This window comes from Blennius ocellaris (genome assembly GCF_963422515.1).
Source record: "Blennius ocellaris genome assembly, chromosome: 1".
NCBI classification, from domain to species: Eukaryota; Metazoa; Chordata; class Actinopteri; order Blenniiformes; family Blenniidae; genus Blennius; species Blennius ocellaris.
Genome location: NC_137650.1, coordinates 15,892,052 through 15,914,141, shown reverse-complemented (window position 1 = coordinate 15,914,141; position 22,090 = coordinate 15,892,052). Strand labels below are relative to the sequence as shown.

General features: G+C 42.5%; 1 protein-coding gene across 1 annotated transcript in view; it reads right to left on the bottom strand.

Annotated features, from left to right (window-relative positions):
• Positions 1-22,090, bottom strand: part of znf536 (zinc finger protein 536) — a gene marked incomplete at its 3' end in the record, with an annotated part of 205,727 nt that overhangs the window by 92,395 nt on the left and 91,242 nt on the right. The window contains exon 3 of the mRNA XM_080520613.1: positions 21,724-21,823. The remainder of the gene's footprint in view (positions 1-21,723; positions 21,824-22,090) is intronic.

The following is a 22,090-nucleotide window of genomic DNA, read 5'->3' as shown; positions in this document are numbered from 1 at the left end:
ACTGTATTTAAACTTCCACACAGAAAAGTCCCCTGAAACTGTCCCACTGTGACACACACAAACACACATACTTATACAGACTGAGACTGAGCGTGTGTGTGTGTGTGTGTGTGTGTGTGTGTGTGTGTGTGTGTGTGTGTGTGTGTGTGTGTGTGTGTGTGTGTGTGTCCGTGCGTGCGTGCGTGCGTGTGTGCGGAGGGAAAACACATTAAACTTGCTGTGTCGGAAACACATACAGTGTGGTTTTCTGTTTGTTTAACTGCTACTGAAAGACTAAAACTGGAGCATGGAGATGAGTCGTGGCACTTCTAATCCTGTGAACTGGTTAAAGTTCTGATTCAAAGGCAATTAAAACACAAACAATATACACATATATTTCCGGCTTCATCAAACTTCATACATCTCATAAATCTGGTCATATTGATAGAAGAAATAAAATGCAGAAAACAGGTGTAATTTATCTGCTATTGTTCCAGGGTTGGGCTAAGATCCTGTGTGTTGTCTACAGAGGTCAGTAGAAATCATTGATTGAGTGATGGATTTTAAAACTGTAACTGCCTGATAATGCCACATGTGTTACTTATACTTGCTTCTTATACCTTACACTTAATGTTTATCACCAAAAAATACTTGTGGAATGTAAAAATTACCTCTTTCATGAGTATTATTCAGTTAGCACACGCACGCACGCACGCACACACACACACACACACACACACACACACACACACACACACACACACACACACACACACACACACACACACACACACACACACACACACACACACACACACACACACACACACACACACACACACACACACACACAGCTTGCTTTCCACTGTGGGTCTCCTGGATGTGACCAGTGATGGCCAAGTGGCATCGAAGGTCCCTTTGCCGTTGCACATTCCCACTGAAGCCCTCTTATTTCTGTCTCACCTCTCTGGCAACCCCCCACTGCAACCTCTCCTGCACCCCCCCTCCTCCCCCCCCCTCCACACTCCTTCCATCCCTCTCCATATTTTCTCCCCCTGCATCTGATTAAGTTAACAATGTGGTGTTATTTGCATGCTGATTTTGCAGACCCCACCACCCCCACCTACTCTCTCTCTCTCTCTCTCTCTCTTTCTATTTCCCCCTCTCTCGCTCTCTCCCTCTCTCTCTTTCTCAATTCTCTGACAAACAAGAGAGGCAGGATCAGAGTAATGTGATAGCACAGCAGCCAGCCAACGCAATCTGCCTCAAAGACCAGGTGTTCGCAATCCACCTCCCTCTTAATTCCTGCCTCCATCATTTCTCTTGTTTTTATTCCTGTTATTCTTCTCTCTTTCTATTCCCTCCCCTCGTTCCTCTTCTTCGTCTCCTCTCATCTATCCCTGGTGTGTTTATAAGGTTGTATTATAATCAAATCTGGAGCAAGGGAGGCCTGTCTTTTTTTATTAATTATAGGCCACAGCTGATGTGAATATATTCCGAAAGCATCTTCAAAATAGGTCGGCGGTACAGTTTGCTATTCTTATCACATTTAAATGTCAACATGGTGCAAAGCCCTACAAATTAGTTCAGGCAGGCTTCAACCCCCATTTAACATTTAAAGCGCCATTCTGTAGGGCTCAAAGAGCGATTTAAATCAGTTTACACACACAGGCATATATGCAGAGATAGCGCTTCATCTTTCAAACTTCTCATTTCAACACAGACATTTGACTGCCAACCTTTTGCCTGGGAGAATTTGGTTCACCATCCAGACGGGGAGGAGTAGCAGAATAAAGAGAACAAAAAAATAAACTCCAAAAAGAAAGATACATAAAGCCACAGAAACGATGCATTAGCTTTTATGAACAATAAATTTGCTCGTTGTTCCGTGCAGAAAAGATCCTCCTTTTTGAGCGTCTCTGCACAAATCCAGTGTCTGGATGAATAAATCAGAACACGGAGGCATTTCGAGTAGTAGCTTATCACTGGTAAAGAACAACAATGACTTGAAATACATCTGTTCATATTTTTTTTAGTGCCAACTAACCCCTATAGAGCAGCTCAAAGACAATAGCAGCCGAGCGCTGTTGTTCTACATATTGGTGGCTGGGCATACCAAGCAGAGTTTGCCTATCTTGGCCACAAACACACAACAGTGGCAGACACACAAATCTTTTGATACCGACACAATCAACAACTAGGAATCAAATACAATCCGACATAAAATAGTCTACATTAGTATCCTGGACAAGACGCTGCTGTATTATCCGTCTTTCAATGGAAGATCTGAGGCGTGAATATAAAGCTGCATCCACTGGCTGAGACGGCAGGACGAAGCAAAACAACAATTGTAAAGTTAATCTTGGACCTCCTCGCTGAAAGATTATTGAAACTTATTTTTTTTGTCTTTTAACCACATACCTTAAAATAGGAATCGGAGCACCTGCCAGCACATTTGGTTTGAAGTGCTGATATAATCAAAGCTCTTCTGGTTGGTTTATTTGGCCAAATCGTTATGAATACAGAGTCTGACGGTAGAATAAGCTCTTTTTTTGTTGTTGTATGTAAACCAATTGTTCTCATCCAGGGGTCCAGGGGCCCATTGAGCGAGGTAATAAGGTCCCGTTGACATGACGTTTCAAGTGAAAATGGATTGCTTTTGCCTCTTCATTTCAGAAATGGTTTGTGTTTACAAGACTATGTTTTGACAATGATGTGCATGGAAATGGTAGAAATGCTGAAAATAATGTAGTTAGAATGGCAGGTCACAAGTTAGTGTATTATCTATCTACTCGTGCATGTGCAGATGAACTATTAACTATGGCCGTGGCGTGCATGTGCAGTGACAGCATTTCGGAAAAGTTGTGATGAAGTACACTTCCACAGAGACAGAGTCGGAGCATTTTCAAAAAGTTCCATTTGGAAGCCGAGTTCAAAATGTTGCGTTTTCAGTGGCTCTGACCTCTGTTGCCATGGAAACAGGCACCCAAAACCAAATTGACATAAATGGGGGCCTCAGTTTGCTAATCTTATTTTTTTTTTTTAGATGTTACAACATTTATCATACATATATATATTTTGGTTTTAAAATTAAGTGCTAGAAAGGCATTAAATCAAGAAATGTGTGGGGTTTTTTTTTTTTGTGGGGTGACAAAATGAGAATACAGAATCAACACGGCAAAGACCTCAGGTGACTTTTGATTCTCTGATTGTTGTATCAAACTACATGTATTTACCGGCTGATACCGCTCGGAGCAGTGTCAGCTTTGTCTTCAGAGTACACGAATACTGAGTCGCTGGCTTTTTAACAATGGTACGTTATCCAATGTGACATGACACAACAATAAAGAGTGTAATTGAAACCACCAACTCCAGAGAACACTCTTGACCTAACTGAGTACGAAGTTGCCTTTGAGAAAACTGTGCTAAGTTCGCACACACACACACAGATTGCAAGCAGGAGCCCCCGAGTCACAAGCGTGATGGCAGAGGGAAGGGGTGACGTTCAGCCTTAAGGAGAAGTTGGCTCTGTCAAGCTGTTTGATGCCATTGAGATGGAGGATCAACTACTTTGCCTCGAAGCCACATATGCAAGTGCACAGAGCCCAGAGCGCCAGGCCTGATATGAGCCTTTCCTGTGCATCGTTACACTGCTGACCCCGCTGCTTCCATGGATGTCGGGAAGGATCTCAATCAAGCAAACAAGCAGGCAATCGCATATTTGGATCAGATGGATGATAAAAAAAAAAAAAAAAAAAAGAGGAACCTGAACACATGTCTGAACAATCTAAGGAACCTCGATGCTCATCACTAATATGCTCCTTTATTGAGTTAAGCCCATTTCAGTTATATATCAGTCTATCGTTTCACTATATACCAGTAAGTATATATTAGGTATCCTAATATGAGAACAAGAGCCAGTGTAAGGGTCACAGAGAGACTTGAGTATCAGCTTACAATTGCCCTATTACATCAGCATAAGTAACTGAATCCAAAGAGCTAACTAGCTTATACGAGACCCAATCCCTCTGACGGGCTTTGCTTTACCTCTAGGCTTGGCTGTGACTCTTTCTCATCCAGCCCAAAGCAGAATGCTCCATGGGTGTGCCTAATGTGGACTCGCTGAAATGTCAAAGCATTATATATCCTTTTACGCACAGAGTGGGCCCTAAGGGTTTAATTGACTATGCTGTAAAGTGAGTTTGAGAGCCACGAGAGAGCGAGATGAAGATGAATATGTTTCATTAGAGGGCAAGCGGAGCCCGGTGGCTGGGGGTTGGCATCGGGGTGTGAGGAAGAACAGTCAAACTAGGTTCAAAATCAATCCATTCAAAAATCTGCCACACAGGCATAACTGTCCACTGCTGGGCAAATCACACTCTCCGAACTTTCTCAGCCCGTGATTCACAATTACACGTGTTCCTCCGCTCCCCCCCCCGTCTTTCCCAGGTTGGCCTCTGTCTTTTCCTGAGCCAAACAAGAAAGGAACGAGCTTCCAACAACTGCCTGGTGACTTCAAATACTCGTCAAAAGACAGAACAGAGCAGGAGACAGAGAGAAGAGAAAAGGGGGCCCCGCTACTATCCCGCGGCCTGCGATTACCAATTATACTGAGTACCTGCTGACAGGTGGGTTGTCACAGTGTCTGCTTAGCCACCCAACTCCCCTCGTCCTCCCCCCTTCAACATCCCATCACTCTGTTGCAGTTTACCACATGCCTGGGAGAGGAAACTCATCGCTACTCCAGGCATGTGGAGGAGACAAAAGAGACGAGGGTTAAGCAGGAAGACGGAAGACAATCGGGCTCCGGGAATCAGGCTTTGATTTGGGGAAACATTTAAGAAGCGAAACAAGAGGAGGCAGCTATTAACAGCAGTCTTGCAGGGATACTTTTTAAAGAGTTTTTGAAGTCTACTGGTGAACATTTTGGCAGCTGGAAAACAGTCGGTGAGGAATTCTGTTGATACCGATGCAGCAAATGAGCACGTACGACTGGTTATGACCCTAAACGAAGCTATATGACGGAGAGTAAACGTGTAGAGAAACTTTGACACATCAGGAAAGACTTCCTTTGATTTCTTCTGTCTTCCACTTTCGGTGGCTCCCTCCACTAGCTTCTCCTCACTGAGACACTGCGGGGAAGTTTAAAGATCCCCCCCGCCCGCCCCATCACCACCGCCACCCCCTACCCATTTCCCCTCTGTCTTGACGTTTCAGAAACTCAGCCAGCCAACGAACACGACTGAGACAAAACATAACCATAATGGCTCATTAAAGGGAATGGAGATGACTTAGGAAAACAAAGCAGCCTTCACTGGGCTGTCACCGAAACTCCTGTGGTGGTACGTCCAAACTCCAGCTGGTGACAAGAAGGCAAAAATGTCTTCCCTCCCACCCAAACTCACGTCGGTTTGGAGTGTTTTGACTGCACGCGACGCGTCTCTATTTGCACGGTGACAAATCTAATGTGCTCTCAGCAGAGTGACAGGCCACTGCGCCCCACGGAGAGGAGGAAAGTGTTCACCTTCTTCATGCCTCGGCTGTTTTGCTCAGGGAAAAAAACGCAAGGCTTGGATCAGAGGCACTGGAAGGCTGCTGAAATTAACGCTTTTACATTCGGTTCGTTATCTGAATTGTTAGTTAAGGTAAAAGCTCAGGAAAATGATAAAAAACTGTAAAGTTTTTAATAAAGTTTTATCATTCCTTGATAGAATTTCTCTGCAGAATTTTTTTTTTAAATTAAAGAAGTTCAAAGACGTTTTGGTAAAGGTTGCCCAAACCACATCATCATCAGCACAATGGATGTCTTTGTGGAGTTTGCATGTTTTCTGTGTGTCTGCTTGGGTTTTTGAGGTCCAATACTTATCTGGATAATGAAACGATGGCTCAATATTTGGAACTGAACACATTCCAGAAAAAATATTAATATTATCCAACAGACCTGAAGTTCTTGAATCCATTTGTCCACTTGTAAAAATATGATGTCACGTTGTAGTTATTTTCCAATGCCTTTAATCTTAGACACCAACAAACACTAGCATTTTAAAACAAACCGACCGTGTGCACTTTAAACAAGTTTGTAAAAGACTTTCAGCTGATCAACTAATGTTGCCAAAGCTTGTTTGTGACTGACTCATTCGGCTCATTGCTGAGTTTCTCTCTGCTGGCTTCGTCTTGTCTACAAACCACATTCCTGGCAAACTCTGGGAAGTTTGTAAAAATGCAATGAAAACAAGCATTTGACTTTCCCATATGCTCCAGAACCCTTTGATGTTTCTAACACAATAAAGTTGACTCATAAGTCTCATAATTTCTGAAACTGGAGTTTATGTGACATTCTGGGGGAACCGGTTATCAAAGGTGGTCAAGATGGACCAACTGGTGGCTCTTACAAGGATTAAACCCTTCCATCAGCACATCTACTCAAATACAGGAAGTCATGCTGAGGCTTTAGAGATCATATACAATGGACCGTGACTCTCCCCTCAGTCATTTGGTTGGTCGGTCAGTTGGTTGTTTGGTGACTAATGATGAAACATATGAATGTGTTGGATTTTTCACAGGATCACTTGTCAAGAAATGCATGCAAAAATACTGTATACATCAACAAAAGAGTAAGAAAATGTAACCAAAATTTAAAAAAAAACAACTTCAATCCCACGCCAATGAAAGCAACACTGTTTGTTACATTATTAACATTATTGCCAATGTTAAGCTGTTCCATTCTAATTTTTTGTCTTCATCCATGATTAAAAACTAACAACAAGACCAGCCTTATTTCTATGGTTTTATGATTAATTCAACCACTAATGAGCACATAGTGCCATATATTTTATGGTGTCAAGCCCGAAAATCTCCTTGTGAAGTGTAAAAAAAAAAAAAAAAGTATATTTTATTCAAGTCAGTGGAAGTATTGCTTCTGTAGATATTATCCAAGGCAATAGGGGTGCATAATATTCACACTTGGAAGGAACATATTGAGCAAAAACGGTCCTCTCCGCTCTCACAAATTAGCGGCAATCAATCGATACTCAGTGGAATGGTAATTCTGTAAACTCTATCCTTTTGTCTTCCACTCTACTGAAGCTCTACATCCTATTTTGGAATATGTTTCTTACTTTTTTTCTTGACTGAACCTACCGCGTACAGCTAATCCCATAGGCCGCCACTGACCCAGCACCTATTGCAGTGAAAGCAGAGTCGTATCTGCTTAGCAATCCCCCAGTAATTAAAGAAGGCCCGCACCATGCCTAAACCTCTCCCTGACACACTGTTGTGTCTGTACTGCATGGAGACAAGTCGTAAGAGGCTTAAGGCTCATGTACCTGCCACTCTCTCCGTGCATGTTTCAAGAACAGATGGACAGAAGATTAAAACAATGATTGGAAAAGTCAAATTAACTACCTTTACTGCCTTTTTCTTTAATTACTTCAAATACCACCTCTGTGCGAGCTGCACTATAAATACACTCCAACTCCCGAGAGGCCTTGAAATCCAACTTGTGAATGAACGAGAACACACACACACACACACACACACACACACACACACACACACACACACACACACACACACCCACACACACACGATTTTCATAGAATGACCAAAAACTGAACCCGACACTTCTCAGAAACTGGGCCAACCCATATGTCCTTCTGCGTATTTTGGGATCAGGCTAATTCCTTTTGATGATAGCATTAAAAAAATGACATCCTCCCCCTCCCCCCAAAAAAAAGAGAGAGAGAAAGAGAATGTGAGGGAAGAACGGTACACACAGTGAAAAGTAATGTTAAGAAGGATTCTCTGAGGGAATATGTGATCAATCCAGTTTTTAGGGCGAGTCCCAGGACGCTGAAATAATGGGAAACCTCGGCAGCATCAGCATCCAGGCCAACATAAGAATAGTAGAGAGGGGAGGACTCACAAAAAATACAAAATATATCAGATTAGATTCACATATTTGAGATAATTTAATTAATGACTAGTTTATTCCACAATTTGATGCAATTTTAATCGGAACCAAAAAATAGCAATCTATTGTGAGACGTTAGCTTAGGGGTGTCAAACATAAGACCCGTGGACCAAAAGTGGCCCGCAAGAGGTTCCGACATGACCACCAAACGATCAAGCAAATCCTAAACATTGCCCCTGAAAATCTACTTGACACTCCTGCTTTATAACGTTAATCCATAACAATACATTTTTGATTGTATGATTATTTCAGATGCCATGTTTTCACATTGACCCTTCGAGAAAACTACAGTGAGCTTTGGCCAGTCTCTCGAAAAATCTGAAATCGTTCTTCAGATTCTAAATTCAACCAGGAGCAAGGAAAGGCCGACAAGTGTCAAGGAAATCAATTTAATCTGGACCAAGTGAAGGCCAAGAAGAGCCCAGACAGTTATCTTCCACACAGACATTCCCAACAGAGACACTAGTGACAATACTTAGAAAAGGCATTTGGACAAAATCGAACAAGCTTGTGTTCGGTAGGCTTTATTCAGCGGAGGTAGCCGGCATGCTCATCCTGCAAAGGTGTTTATAAATTAAGTGTGAATCAAAGTTTAAGCATTTACAAGAAAAACTATCCAGACAGACCAACCAGACCAAAATATGATCAAATGCCTTGAAGTTTCAAGGATTAATTTACCCTATCTTTCAGTTTCCGGAGCAGCTTTGGGACGGTCACTCGGTCATCGATCTGGTCATTTTATTCCAATCGACATGTAGAAGCTAATACAGGCAAATCCTGGAACAGTGAGCCAAGGAATAAACGAGAAGAGTGTTCTGACTTCACCTGTCAGAATACCTTTGAAGATGCAAAATAGGCAACTTGGATTAACTTGCTGACTGTGTGACATCTTACATCCGCTTCTGTGAGGTCGTGTGTGTGCCAACCAAGACCCTCTGCACACAGAACAATAACAAGCCATACTTGACAGCCAAACTAAGATAACTTCGTCAAGCCAGGGAGGTTGCCAATGGAAGCAGAGACAGAGCCCTGTGCAAACAGGCCCCAAACTCACGGGCAAAGAAGATCAGAGTGGCTAAAATAAGGCGCTGCTTTTCACTCGGTGACCTGGCACGACTGCAGACAGGTTCCGACAAGGCATTACGAGCTCCAGACGGCCCCCCGACCTGAATGCCTATAAATTAGCTTTGATAGACAAATTCACACAATCTACCATCTCCAACCAGGTGAAACACCTCTGGCAGTCCACCTTTCTCAGAGGGGATGTCATGAATGTAATCAGTCCGCATAAGTATCCCCATTTCAAGCATGTATCTTACCAATTGATCACACACAGCCTTCAATGATCTGAAGCTGTATGAAGCCTCAGAATCCAGCATTGAAACTTCTTACTGTCAGTGTTTTCGAGGAACATTGTCATTCCGTATCCAAGGAGGACGGAATGAGTTCTGGAGTGTGAGGGATGGACTTCAGCTTGGACTTTTACTGTATCAAGCTTAACTAAGGGGTCATATAAAGCCAATTTGAATGAAACCTTCTGGTGCAAAATACAGTGAAATGTTCAAAAAAACATATCCTGTAGCTGTTGCATAATGGGTGCTTTTACAAACTCCCCCATGGCTTTGAGGCTTATTGGAGAACAATCTTTCATAGCAGCGTCACTGTGTCGCTTCTCTGAAGAAATATGTTGCTGTTGTTTTTTAAAATCAGTTTTCGTTGACATTTTTACAATTTGCTTGGTGGTTTGACAGGCCATATTGGAGCCTCTTTGACACACCTGATCACAAATGTGGCTTTCAAAGACAATTAAGTAAATAAGTGAAGAACCCAATCAATAGTGGAGTTTTCTCTGTGTATTTTTTTGCACCTATGGAGATTGTATTCCTTTGCAACTACAACCATAAATACAGTTCGTGAGTATTAAACATGAATATATATTCCTTCACAAACCAAATTGGAGGCGTCTTATATATTAGGAAAATCGCTCAATTCCTCCAATAATTCAAAATACGCACGACAGCCTGAGGAGCTTCTCAGTTGTCAAACAGTGAAGCACTTCCTCTGTTCAACTCTACCAAAGAATAATTCAAAACAAGAAAACCCACTGGGTGGATCTGAACTCCACGTTCATGTTGTGTCTAATTCGGTCTCCTCCAACCTGAAGTCAGTTCAGCTATGTCAGAAAACATAGCAGAATATTCTTTCAGTTGACAAGAACTAAAAATACACAGACAATAGCTCTGAGATGAGCAGAAAGCACAGAGAGAATGTTTTGTCCTTCAGCTGTGTTTTCTCTCCACTTTCCCACCCCATGCAGAATAAACGGATATGTGAATTAAACCCCATTGTTTTAAAAAAGATCTGCTTCTAAATTTAGGCACCGCTCGTTGTTTCTGTGCTGGATGTGAAAGAATTTTTTTTGCCACTTATGTTTGTGTGTTTTATGTATGTTTTTTTTTCCCCCCCCCCCCTCTCCGTCCCTCGTTGTCATCCCCGGCTACATACGTCTCGTATTGTTTGAACAATACGAGCGGTGTATCTATGCATGTGTCGAGGCGAGACAGAAGAGGAAACACACACACACACTCACACACACACACGTATAGTTCAGCCATGCGATTTTTGCAATTAGAAAAGACACAAAAATAATTATTCTGCAGCGCAGTCAGTCGACATATTCTGAGTCGATGATGCACGGATCACATGTTTAATAAAAAAGGTTAATCAGTTGTTAATCAGAGGATTAATAACTTGTTATTTTCTTTACAAAACCATTAATATTATGCCATAAATATTTAACATTGATAGGTCTTTCTTTTTTCTTTTTTTGGAGGGGTGGCAGAGACAGCGTGAGGGTGATGGTAGTTATGGGGGGGGGGGGGTGATATGTGCTTGGTGATGCAGGGCAGAGTGAGCAATATCCAGACATTAATGTGCATTAATCATGCTTTGGTGAAGACAAATAAATTCATTCATGTTTATTAATACAACCTTGGAGAAAACAATACTCTTTACATTATTTACTGAGTTATTAATAAAGCATTTATGAACAGGAGGACCACAATACAGAGACCGGGGGATCAGAGAAGAGGAAAGGGGGATTAAAAAAAGAGAGGGATGAGGGAGACAGAAGGGAGGTCAAAGTCACGAAGTTGTGTGACGGAGAGGGACATTTCGGAGGAGGAATGAAGTGCGTGCGTCTTGCGTGAGAGAGCGGCTCACCACTGCAGGGTTAAACACGGATTTTTCTGCCCCTCACTCTTTTTCTTTTCTTTTCTTTTCTTTTTTTCTTTTCCTCCTTGACAAATTGCCCTGCCCGTTTGTTAATCAAAGCAAAACAAATATTGCTTTTCATTCGCTCCATTTGTTTGAACGAACATACAGACATTCCCAAAATACTCATTCCCAGCTCAAATGTAATTAAATTGTGCCTTTAGTGAAAACATGCAGTGGTACTCCAATTAGTTGTGTTTTTGTCACTGGGTAGAAGACGGGAGAATGGCAGTGGGTGCGCCCCGGGCACCTCGGCGTCCTGACATGGAAGTGTGTCTGTGACGGGCGGGGAGGGCGGAGGCGGAGGTGGGGGTGGGTGAAGAGGAGAAGGAGCAGTGTGTCTGTTTTCAACTGTGTTTGGGGTGCACGACCCCGGCTACGGAGTGTGTTGAAGGTTTGGTGATCTGAGGAGAGTTTGGTCAGTGGGATAAACAAACCAGAACAGTCATACGTGATGTTTCCTTGAAACTGTGTCGTTCTGACCCCCCCCCCAAAAAAAAACAGCGTCTTCAAGACAAACAATGTCAGTGATGCAGTTAAGCTTCACTGGTCGATCATCAAGAGGCTTTTCAAAGAGATTATTGGCCAAGAGGTTTTGAGATCATTGCTTTTAAATGTTGGAACAAATTTGAAAAAAATTAATATTGGGAATATTGAGCACAAAATATAAAAGTAATAAATCACCATAGTGACATATTTTATATGTATTTAAAACTTGTTTTTCCATATTAACAAAACACATTTTTCTTTTTTGCACTTGAAACGAAACAGACAACTGATACTTTACCAATATTTTCTCTCTTCTGCTTTTCGGGCAAATAGGCTTTTTTTTCAAACATACTTTTTTTTACATGTTTCAACTAGATTCACTTCATCAAACATTTTTGTGACATGAGACAGGAGGGAAAAAAAGGATTGTTAAAAAAAAAAGCCTATTTGCCTGAAGAAAATAGAAAAATCTTAAAAACCAGACCAAATCAAAATCTATACCGTGTAGTTCCCAATGGACACACAGTGGGAACATGTGAGCGCAAGTTAAAACATTTTGTAGAATACGGTAATTGCATGCGCCTTTGTGGACACAGACGTATTTCTGCAAACCGTGGGTGCATTTCTGCCTGACATGGCGTCTATGGCTACGAAAGTTATTTTCAATTTGAGTATTTGTGGTGTTCATGTATACAAAGCTTTTTGAGAGCCTGTTAAGGGCGAAGATGTGCGCTGTCGAGGAACACGAGGAGGACAGATTTGTCGTGGCAGTCTTGAAGGACAGTGTTAAGAATAATATGTCCCACTGCAAAATGTCATATTTTGTCTAGAAGTGAGGTTTGTTCTTTCTTCGCAACGCTTAACATCTTTGAAAAACAAGGGTGCTCTTCTATTAGGCTGTGCTCTTCTATTGGGAAGTATACGGTATTTGAATTCGTAGAATGGTTTGACGCCAGGCTTTAGTCGAACTGATGCATACAATGCAGACGGCATGTTGTAAGGGATTGTTTCAGCCCTGCACTGTAGTCTATGTGTGTATTCATCTTCTAATTATTGTCTCTCTCTCTCTGCTTCTCTCGCCCTATTTCCCACCCCCCTGCTCCCGTTTTTTCTTTGTCTCCAAATTGTATTTTTATTGAAGGCCCCTATAGATCGCTCGGCAAAATGTCATCTGTCAAGCTGTCGATGAATCCATCCTCTCATTTAATGATCAGCCTACCTGATATGCATTTTACATGGCTCCATATATCTTTAATGGGAATCAATGGAAAGCAAATAATGCTGGAAGCCTGCGAGATGCATCTTTGACGGATGGACGCGGTTATTTGCCGGTACATACAGCTGTTTTCATTGTGTAGTGTATACATGGGGATGAATGTGGCTGGCAGTGGGTTACAGACTGTCTCGGTACAATCGTGAGACTACGCTCTCCCACTTGCCCTGTCTTCATAAACTGAAGAAAAAAAAAAGGGGGGGGAGGAAGAGATTGAGTGAAAGAGACAGAAAGAAAGGGGAATGTGGAAATGATGGAGGCAGAAAAAGAGAGGGGGGGACTAAGACTATTAATAAAAAGAGAAGGAAGAAGAGATGAAGAGCATGAGGCTTTAAAGGAGAGAGCGGGCAGGGAGGCAGAGGGACGGTCACTGGACGTGCCTTCAGTTAAATAGTGATTTCATCATGTGATTTCGGGGGTGGGGGTATCGGTGGCAGCTCTAAAACACATAACTTTTTACGAAGTGAAAATCAAATATTAAAAATGACAGGCCTTATAAGTGTGCTGAGTGAGCTCGGGTCACGGAGGGAGGGAGGCGCGGGCGGCTTGTCAGCTACTATCTGTCAGGGCAAATTAGAAACAATCAGGGCCGAGTGAAAGGGAAGGTGATTGTTATTAAGCGGCGGGGCCCTGTGAGCGGGCTCCCCAGATGTGGCTGTGCATATAAAAGAACAGGAAGCCGACGGTTTAATTCAGGAAACTTGCCGAGGCAGGCGAGCAACGCCACAAAGGCGGAGGGATGGGGAAGGGAGGGAGGCAGAGGGCGGGCGGGGGGGGGTTTCTTGGTAAGAAGGATAGAGGATACGGAGGGGGGGCGGTGGGGGGGGGGGGGGGGGGGTTCTTGTCGCTAATCTGCTAGAAGTTACTTAGGCCTTTCGTTGAAATTTGGAGTGACACGCCCTTCGCTTTTCTTTTCTTTTCTTTTTTTTTAGGGGATATTTGTCCATCTTGTTTGAAGAATGTTTAAAGGGATGGTAAAAAAAAAAAAAAAGACGGAGAATCCCAGGTGAAATATGCCAACATGTGAATAACAATCATCTCCTGTCAGATATATGGTTTAGTTTTTGGACGTGACTCAAGTACTGCTTTTTTTGTTTAACGGCGAATGGACTCCACTTATATTATGCTCTGCCACTGTGTGAACAGTCCCCAAAGCGCTTTACGTTACTAATCACATTCAACCATTCACACACACATTCACACACCAATGGAGGCGCCCGCCATACACGGCGCTCAATCCGTCCAATGGGAGCAGTTTGGGGGTTCAGCGGTGTCTTGCTGAAGGACACTCCAACTGGTGGACGAAGGGAGACAGAAGATGGGAAATCAAACCAAGGGTTGACCATTCTACCAGACGAGCCACAGCCACCCCCCCCCCCCCCTTCTATCTGTCAAGTGGACCCATCGCCCCTCCTCCCGCTCTTCTTGAATGACGGACAAAACTGATCTGTGAAAGGATGGAAACGGGGCCGGTGGATTCATACAATATCTCAATGAAAAGAGGGTGAAAGGTTTCTGAAAGGCAGAGAGCGACATCTGCCAAGAACATGAAGCCTCAAAGGCACACTTGTGACACTTTAAGAAACACACCTCACAGGGAAATTCAAAAAAACGGAACTTGATGTTTCAATTTAACATCTAATTTGCCGAGAGCATATCAGAAAAGACAGATCTTTATTAGAGAGTTCTTTTTTTAAAGCACTCTGGCAACCACCTACCTCTAAAGATAGAAAGTCAAGTGGATCCATTGTGTCTCAAATACTTTCACTTAACACTAGTTACGTGAAATCAATGGGAAGTACAGAAGAGGGAAAGAAGAGAAGAAATGAAGGAGGTTGTTAAGATAGTTTCTTTCATATAGTGCTTCTGTCTCCGAGCGTGAAGGGCTTTGATTCCTGTTTACTTTGTAGTGCGCGATATCGCAAGAAATTACCTCCCCTTTAAGAATCACTGATCATCCAATAGGTTGAAATAAAGCAGACTCTCTCTCTCTCTCTCTCTCTCTCTCTCTCGTCGTCTTTATTGTGGTGATCAGTCGAATGCTCGCCTAACACGAGCCGTCTCTGGTTTCCACCTCCCGGGTTTTTCTACTCCGTTGCCACTGCTGATGTAGCGGAGGTTATGGTGTTAAACACGAAGCTGCTAAACGTTCCCCAAGGTAATAACAGTCGGTGTATATACGGTGCAGCGCAGTACGGCGACGGGAAGTTCGCTGCCAAGTGTAGAACGTGACGATGTAAACGGAGAGAACGAGGTGAGAGGAGAGAGTAAGTGGGGGGAATAAAACGATAGAGGAAAAAAAAGAGTTGAAAGAGAGAAGTATGAATGAGGTGATAGAAGAATAATTGCCAAACTCGAGGTATAAATAAAGACAATGAGAGGTGACACTGATGTTGTATTGTTCTGAAAGTGTTGGTGATGGATCCCAGGTTCATGAGCTGCAGTGAAGACAAAAAAAAAAAAAAAAACTGTACCATTATTTTCACCTCCTTCAAGAATTATTGAGGATACATTCAAGATCTCTCGCAAAGTACATGTAAATGTGCAGAACTCATTCTTGACCTTGGGAACTGCAATTCAACAAAGAACCCTTTTCCGACTCCTTCATTAAATCCGTGTCTTCATTGGCAAATTGAAGTTGACACACTGAGTGACAGTTGTCGGGGGAGTTTCTCAGACCGTTGATGCCGCCAGCCAGGAGCAAGTGGACTGCTAGAGAACAGCTCATGGAGGTCAATCACTCTGACAGTGCTCAAAGCACAGAAAACAGAAAGGCCTTCAAGCAAACCCTGGTAATTCCACCTTAACTTTACACTTTTTTAATCACCTATAGATGTGACAACAAGTGTGGGGTGCACGTACAGTTAACAGTATTTATTTGTCTTAAAAACATCAGTGGCAAACGTCAAGAAGTGGAATATATTCAGCATCAAGTGAGCAGCTGGTTATGAAAATTCAAGTATTGGAAGCAGCAAAAAAACGTGCAAGAACAAGTGAAGCGATCTGATTGGTTTTGACAAGGACCAAACTCAAGGCTGAAAGAATGGGTCAGAGCAAATCGTATTATATTATCCTATGGTATGGTATGGTATGGTATGGTATGGTGTGATATGGTGCGTTAGGGTATAATAAGAAATGTAAAAAAATGGTATGAAATGGTTTGTAACGTATGGCATGGCTGTGGTGTGGCAACGTGTTTCGATTTTAAATGCACTTAGAATTAGAGTATTCACAAAGTAATTGCAATCTTTATCTGTTTCAATTGACTGTCCTTTCTCATAACCTGTCAATTTATTGTCCCACGGGGCCCCAAAAATAGTTGGCGAGGCCACGTATGGCCCACAAGCTGCCAGTTGTCCTCGTCTGCTCTGGAGGACGGTTGATCAAGTGTTAGTTAGCTGCACTCAGTGCTTCATCTCCTGTTTATCCTTTTCAATACTGTCAACTTGTCTGATGGAAAGTTTCCTGAAAACGCTTTCATCTGACCAAATTTGTCTGTGATTTGAATCACTCACAAATCTCTTCACAGTCCGATGATTGCTTTTTTTTTTTTTTTTTTTCAGCTTCTACAAAATATCAGTGGCTTTCAAGCTTCTGCAAAAACATTGCATGCTTCCACGCTCTTCATCTTCAGAAAGGTCTTTCTTCCTCCCCATATTGCGCCGAGAACAGTGACTCGCTTAATAATGTAGAACAACCTTTTCAAGTAGGTTTCCCTTCAATTAAGATCATCCACCAAACTAATTAAGAGCCCTATCTGAGATAGACGCACATGATCTAAAACCTACGAGAAATATAACAAATCTGGAATAAAAAAAAAAACCCTCAATGAGCTGCTGCGTTAGTGTTTTCATCTGTTTTTACAGTAATTTGGAACATTTCAGTGCTTCTGTCAGTCAGCTTTTAGATCTGGATGTAGGCTAAACCTTGGGATTTGCACATTCTCCCCATGACGAGAACAGTTTCCTTCGGGTACTGGATGGATTAATTAGTGTTGATTTCAATACTAAAAACTATTACAAACGAAACACTGGTCAAATCAACTTGACATGCAGCAACTGTACTGTCGATTTATCTAATAGACTGCAGTTAATAAACATCTGATATCCCAAACTTTATTAAAAAAAACAGCTGCATTTAATAACCAACACCAACACATTTGTTTGGAAGTGAAACCGGCGATTGGTTTCTTATGCAAATTGCGGTGACCATCAATTACAATCGCCATGTGTACTATTCAAAGAGAATTAATGAATAGCTGCAATCACAACACCGTAAGACGCCGAAAGATGTACTCTTCTTAGACACCTGCTGTCTAAATATATCCCGGTGACAGATTTGTATGGGAGGGAGTTGCAGGACGCAGCATCTCGCTTGTTAAGTGCTGTTAAGTGGCGGGAGAATTGCTGGGAATTGTACGATGGGGAAGTCAAACAGCCGCTGGAAGAGGGAAAAAAAAAAAAAAGGAGAGAAGAAAATACATTGTACAACACAGCTAGTGTTTGAGGGAGGAACCTGTAGCCTACGCGCCCTTAATAAGGAGGCTGGGAGGTGGACCCAGGGAAAAAGAGCATGAGAGAACGTATTCTGCTGATCCACTTATAAACAAACTCTGTTGTGGTTTTATTGATGTATAAACACAGCAAAAACCTAAGACGTTCAAACAAACCAATGGTAGGATGCTACGGGCCCTGGAACAGCCATCTCTTCATATTTCTGTTAGTATGTCAGGGGATTTTGGGCCATTTTGCAGGGGCTTTTTTCCCCCAATACTTTGGAAGCTGTAATTGTGCTTTGAGTTGCTAAACACAGCGTTGTTGTTGAATTATTAAAAAATATTTCTATATTAAGATCATTTTACCAGTGGAGTAACAAAAAAAACTGACTATCCTGTACCCAACAAGAAAAGACAGTAATTGCACAATGAACGAAGGATGAGGAAGATGGAGGTTACCAGACCAACATTAGCAATGAAAATCAGCAGAAGAGGAGCAAACTGGAGCAACTGAAGCCCTCCGAGTCTGGTTCTGCAGGTTTCTTCCTGTTAAAGGGAGTTTCTTTTTTTTTTCACACACTCCTCTACTTGCTCATGTGGAATTGTTGGTTTTTCTCTGTAAAAACAAATACCTTGAAATGACTCTCTTGTATTTGACGCTATAGAAATAAAATTTAATTGAATCAAATGAAGTCGCAATAAAAAAAAGTGTGGTGACATGGTCGCGCTTCAGGTTTTGACTGTGCTGGAACTGCCATAATATAGTCTATATAGAGATTATAAAGCCACATATATAGTGTGAAACATACCAATGCTCAATGTGTGTTCATTGTCTGAATCCTTTCTGTGTTCTGTGTGCATAGAAAACAGTTTATAACGGGACAGAATGTGAAGTTTACATTTGCAATCATTTTGTCTGTAATGACAGCTGGTGTTCAAGTTCCTAATCTGGATAAATGAGAAGGCTGGATGTTGCTACTCTTGATCTACAGTTTCTCTGCTTTTGTTTCTCTTCAGTCGACAGCTCGAAACTGTGCACTCATCCAAAACTCCTATTCTGCAGTTTTCACATGAGTTTTCCCATCTCGTTCAGTCGCCTATGAGGCAACTATTATAAGTTGCTCATTCAATATGAGCCCAAACACTAAATAGCACCTCCCACTAAGTGGTAACCATGAGTTGTTCTCTTATACCAACTACCACGCACTTTAATCCTCCATGTTTTACAACATAGCTTATCGAATTGTTGGTGCTCTCCATCTATAACTGTAAATAATATTATTCTCAGTCAAATCTATTGGAAGGTAACCAAACTCAAGGTTTGTAAATGTACAGGGCAAACATGTTGGTAATGTATGAACGAGTCTCTTGGTTACCTGCATTCCACATTGAATACGCTGCAGAGCTTTCTTGGTTCCTTGCATTCGAGAAATCTTTATTCAACCTTTCCAAAGTTTACGGTTGGTGTAGCGATGCAGGTTTAAATCTGGTTCAGAACCGTATTCTTATATGTGGTGTATGAGATTTAGTCAGACAAAACTTCAGTTTAAAAAAACAACAACAAAGAAAACCAAAACCTTCCTAATAACAAAATATTTGTCTGGAAATGGGGAGTCTGCAATGCTAAAAATTAATGAATAACCAGAAACCAGCCTAAAATAGAGTTGTAAAGAGATTGGAAGTTATTTGTAACCAGTTATCACTCACAAACATTACAAAAACATATGTTAACATAAATGTTAACCTGGGTCGACCACTCAGGCTTCAGTTAGTGAGTCAGCCAAAAAGTTCCCCATTAGAGGCGCTGATTATAAACAGATCTATTTAAATGGATCACCGTGTTGAACTGATTATTGTCACAAATCAATTGTAACTTTACCATTAGCATAGGAGTTGATGTGTCAATCGCTTTAATTCAAATTGAATGTGCTTACTGGACAACAGGTTCCACTTCCTGCGTGTGGATTGTGATGTTGGAGGGTAGAGTAGACGCACACGCACGCACACACACACACACACACACACACACACACACACACACACACACACACACACACACACACACACACACACACATCACCAGTGGGGGGGGGGGGGGGGGGGGTGGGTGGGGGGGGTGGAGTGAAACAGGGTGACAATAAAAACCACAATGGCTTTCACTTAGTGTTCCCTGCATCTCCCGCCCTCGTCCCTACACCCATGCCCATTCTTTTTTCTTTTTCTTTTTTTTTTTTCCTGTATTATGAATAAATTTAGTCTGTCCCGGACATGAAAATGTCAAATACCTAAAATACACCTAGGCTAAATAGCATATTAATTTTTAATGCCTGCTCATCCTATGCTGCTATTCTCATATCAGGCCTGTCTGCCAACAGCTGTTGCTGGCTGTGTAGCTGGGAATTTATCATCCATCTAGCTAAAGGAAGGGGGGGGGGGGGGCTGAGAGAGAGAGAGAGAGAGAGAGACAGAGAGATAGACAGAGAGAGAGAATAAAAAAAGACAGAAGACATTGTTGAAGAGACGTGGGGAAAAGGGGAGGGACAGATCTGTGTTTTCATGGATCCCTACCTTGCATTTATATCACCCACACCTCGCAACTTTACTTCCTTTGATATACGAGTGGAATTCAATTACACTAATGCCAAACATAAATTGTTCAAGATTCCCTTCCTTTTTTCTCCTGCCGTGGCGGCTGCGCGTCGCACCGCGAGCCTCCTCATACATAAAAGAGAAATAAGGGAGCCGAGCCGGTGACATTGACGCCGGAGGTAGTGACATTGGGGAGAGCGGCAGAGGGAGACGAGATACACTGAAGCAATGTGCCAGTGTGGGTGTTGAATGCCACCCATGTGCGTTTTTAGGTGGCATGTGGTGGATGATTATCATAGATTATCACAATCCAGATTGTTACAAGTTCTGTCTGCGCACATAGCAGCAGTGTACTGTAGCCGTGTGACTGTGTGCGTGTGTGTGCGCGCGGGCATGTGTGTGTGTGTGTGTGCGCGCGCGAGTGTGTGTGTGTGTGTTTTGGTTTAAGACAGAGTGCCTTTGGGGATAAGACTAAATGGTGAGCGAACGGCGAACAGTTGGACTGACTGAGCGCATGTGTGCATTTATTTGTGTGTATATGCCATGTTGTTCCTTTATCCTTACAGTGCGAGGAGCAAATATGGTACAGGGTTTGGGAAATGTGGGGAAATTTTTTTCTTTTTTTTTTCTTTTTCTGCTGTAGGTTTTCAAATGAGTCTGCCACAGTCAACTCGCCAGAAGGTTTCACTGTTCACAGAAAACCCCTTAAAGGTAAAGGAGCACGTGTGACACTCCCAATTATCAAACAGCTGGTCAGTGATCGTCAAGGTCCCGTTTAGACGGCAACATTTTCAAGTGAAAAATCTAAACCTTGGTTCAATTTTGTGGGTGTGTTACTACGACAATGGTGCTCAGAGCCGCTGAAAACGCAACATTTTGAAAACGCATTGACTCTGTGTGTACACAGTAAAAAGGAAAAACAAAAAAAGGAATTTTTCTGAAACGCCGCTATTGCACATGTGCAATCCGGTCGTAGTAATTAGTTGTTTTATAATTGACTGTCACGGCAATAACAATCCCACTTGGTTATGTGTCTATTCGAACGTCTGTGTTCACCCACCGTTAATGTTTATGATGTATTGTTCTCTGATTTCATCACAAAACGAAAATGCACAAATGGTGCATTTTCACTTGACCGAGCTAGCAATGGTTCTGATTCTGTCCTAAAGCTCCGCCCCTTTTCCCCCCATCACCAGTCACTGCAAAGCACACCTGGCAGAGTGATTCCATATGAAACGATACATGGTCGTTTTATCTCAAGTTAAACTCCCCGAAATTTATAATAGATCTTGAGTGGTTTTGGGGTCCATGGACAAGCGGAAGTCAGCCCATGTGTCATAGAAATTTTACTTTGAATGTATTATACAGATCTTGGATGTAAGCATGGGGTGGGGGGGGGGGGGGGGGGGTGTTTCCAACAGTCAGTTAGAAGATGTTTTATCTTCTATTTCTAAAAATTGGTTGGCATTCAACCAAGAGCCATGAGGTGAGGTGTGTACTGTCACTTGTTAAAACCTCGGTGGTAAAAAAAAAAAAAAAATCCTATGAAATCTATGTCAGCAATCTTACATCCCCCCCCAAAAAAAGCTGAAAATGTGTTTTTGTTTTTTTATTGTTGCTGCTAATGTGCAGCTGAAGTTGAGTCCAGCTTACCTCGTTACACCAACTGCATACTGGTGCGCAACCTGCCTGGTGGGATGAAGAGGCCTCTCGCTGTCACTCCTCACTGACTGCTGCTGACTGGAAAAGCCACCTAGGGGGACCAACAGAGGAGGGATTAGAAGACGACCAAATGCAGGAGGGGTGGGGGGCAGCAATGGGTGGAGAGGGAGACGGCGGAGGAGGAGGGAGGAGGAAGAGGAGGAGGAGGGAGGCGGAGTCGATGTCAAGATGGAAATCTAACAAATTCAAGTAAGCGATGCTTCAGAGGTCAAGGCAACGCAGCCGAAAAAGGTTAAAGATGAAATCAAAGCCGGGGCCTCTGCGGTGCCCGGAGGCACAGCTGAAAATCTATCCCTCC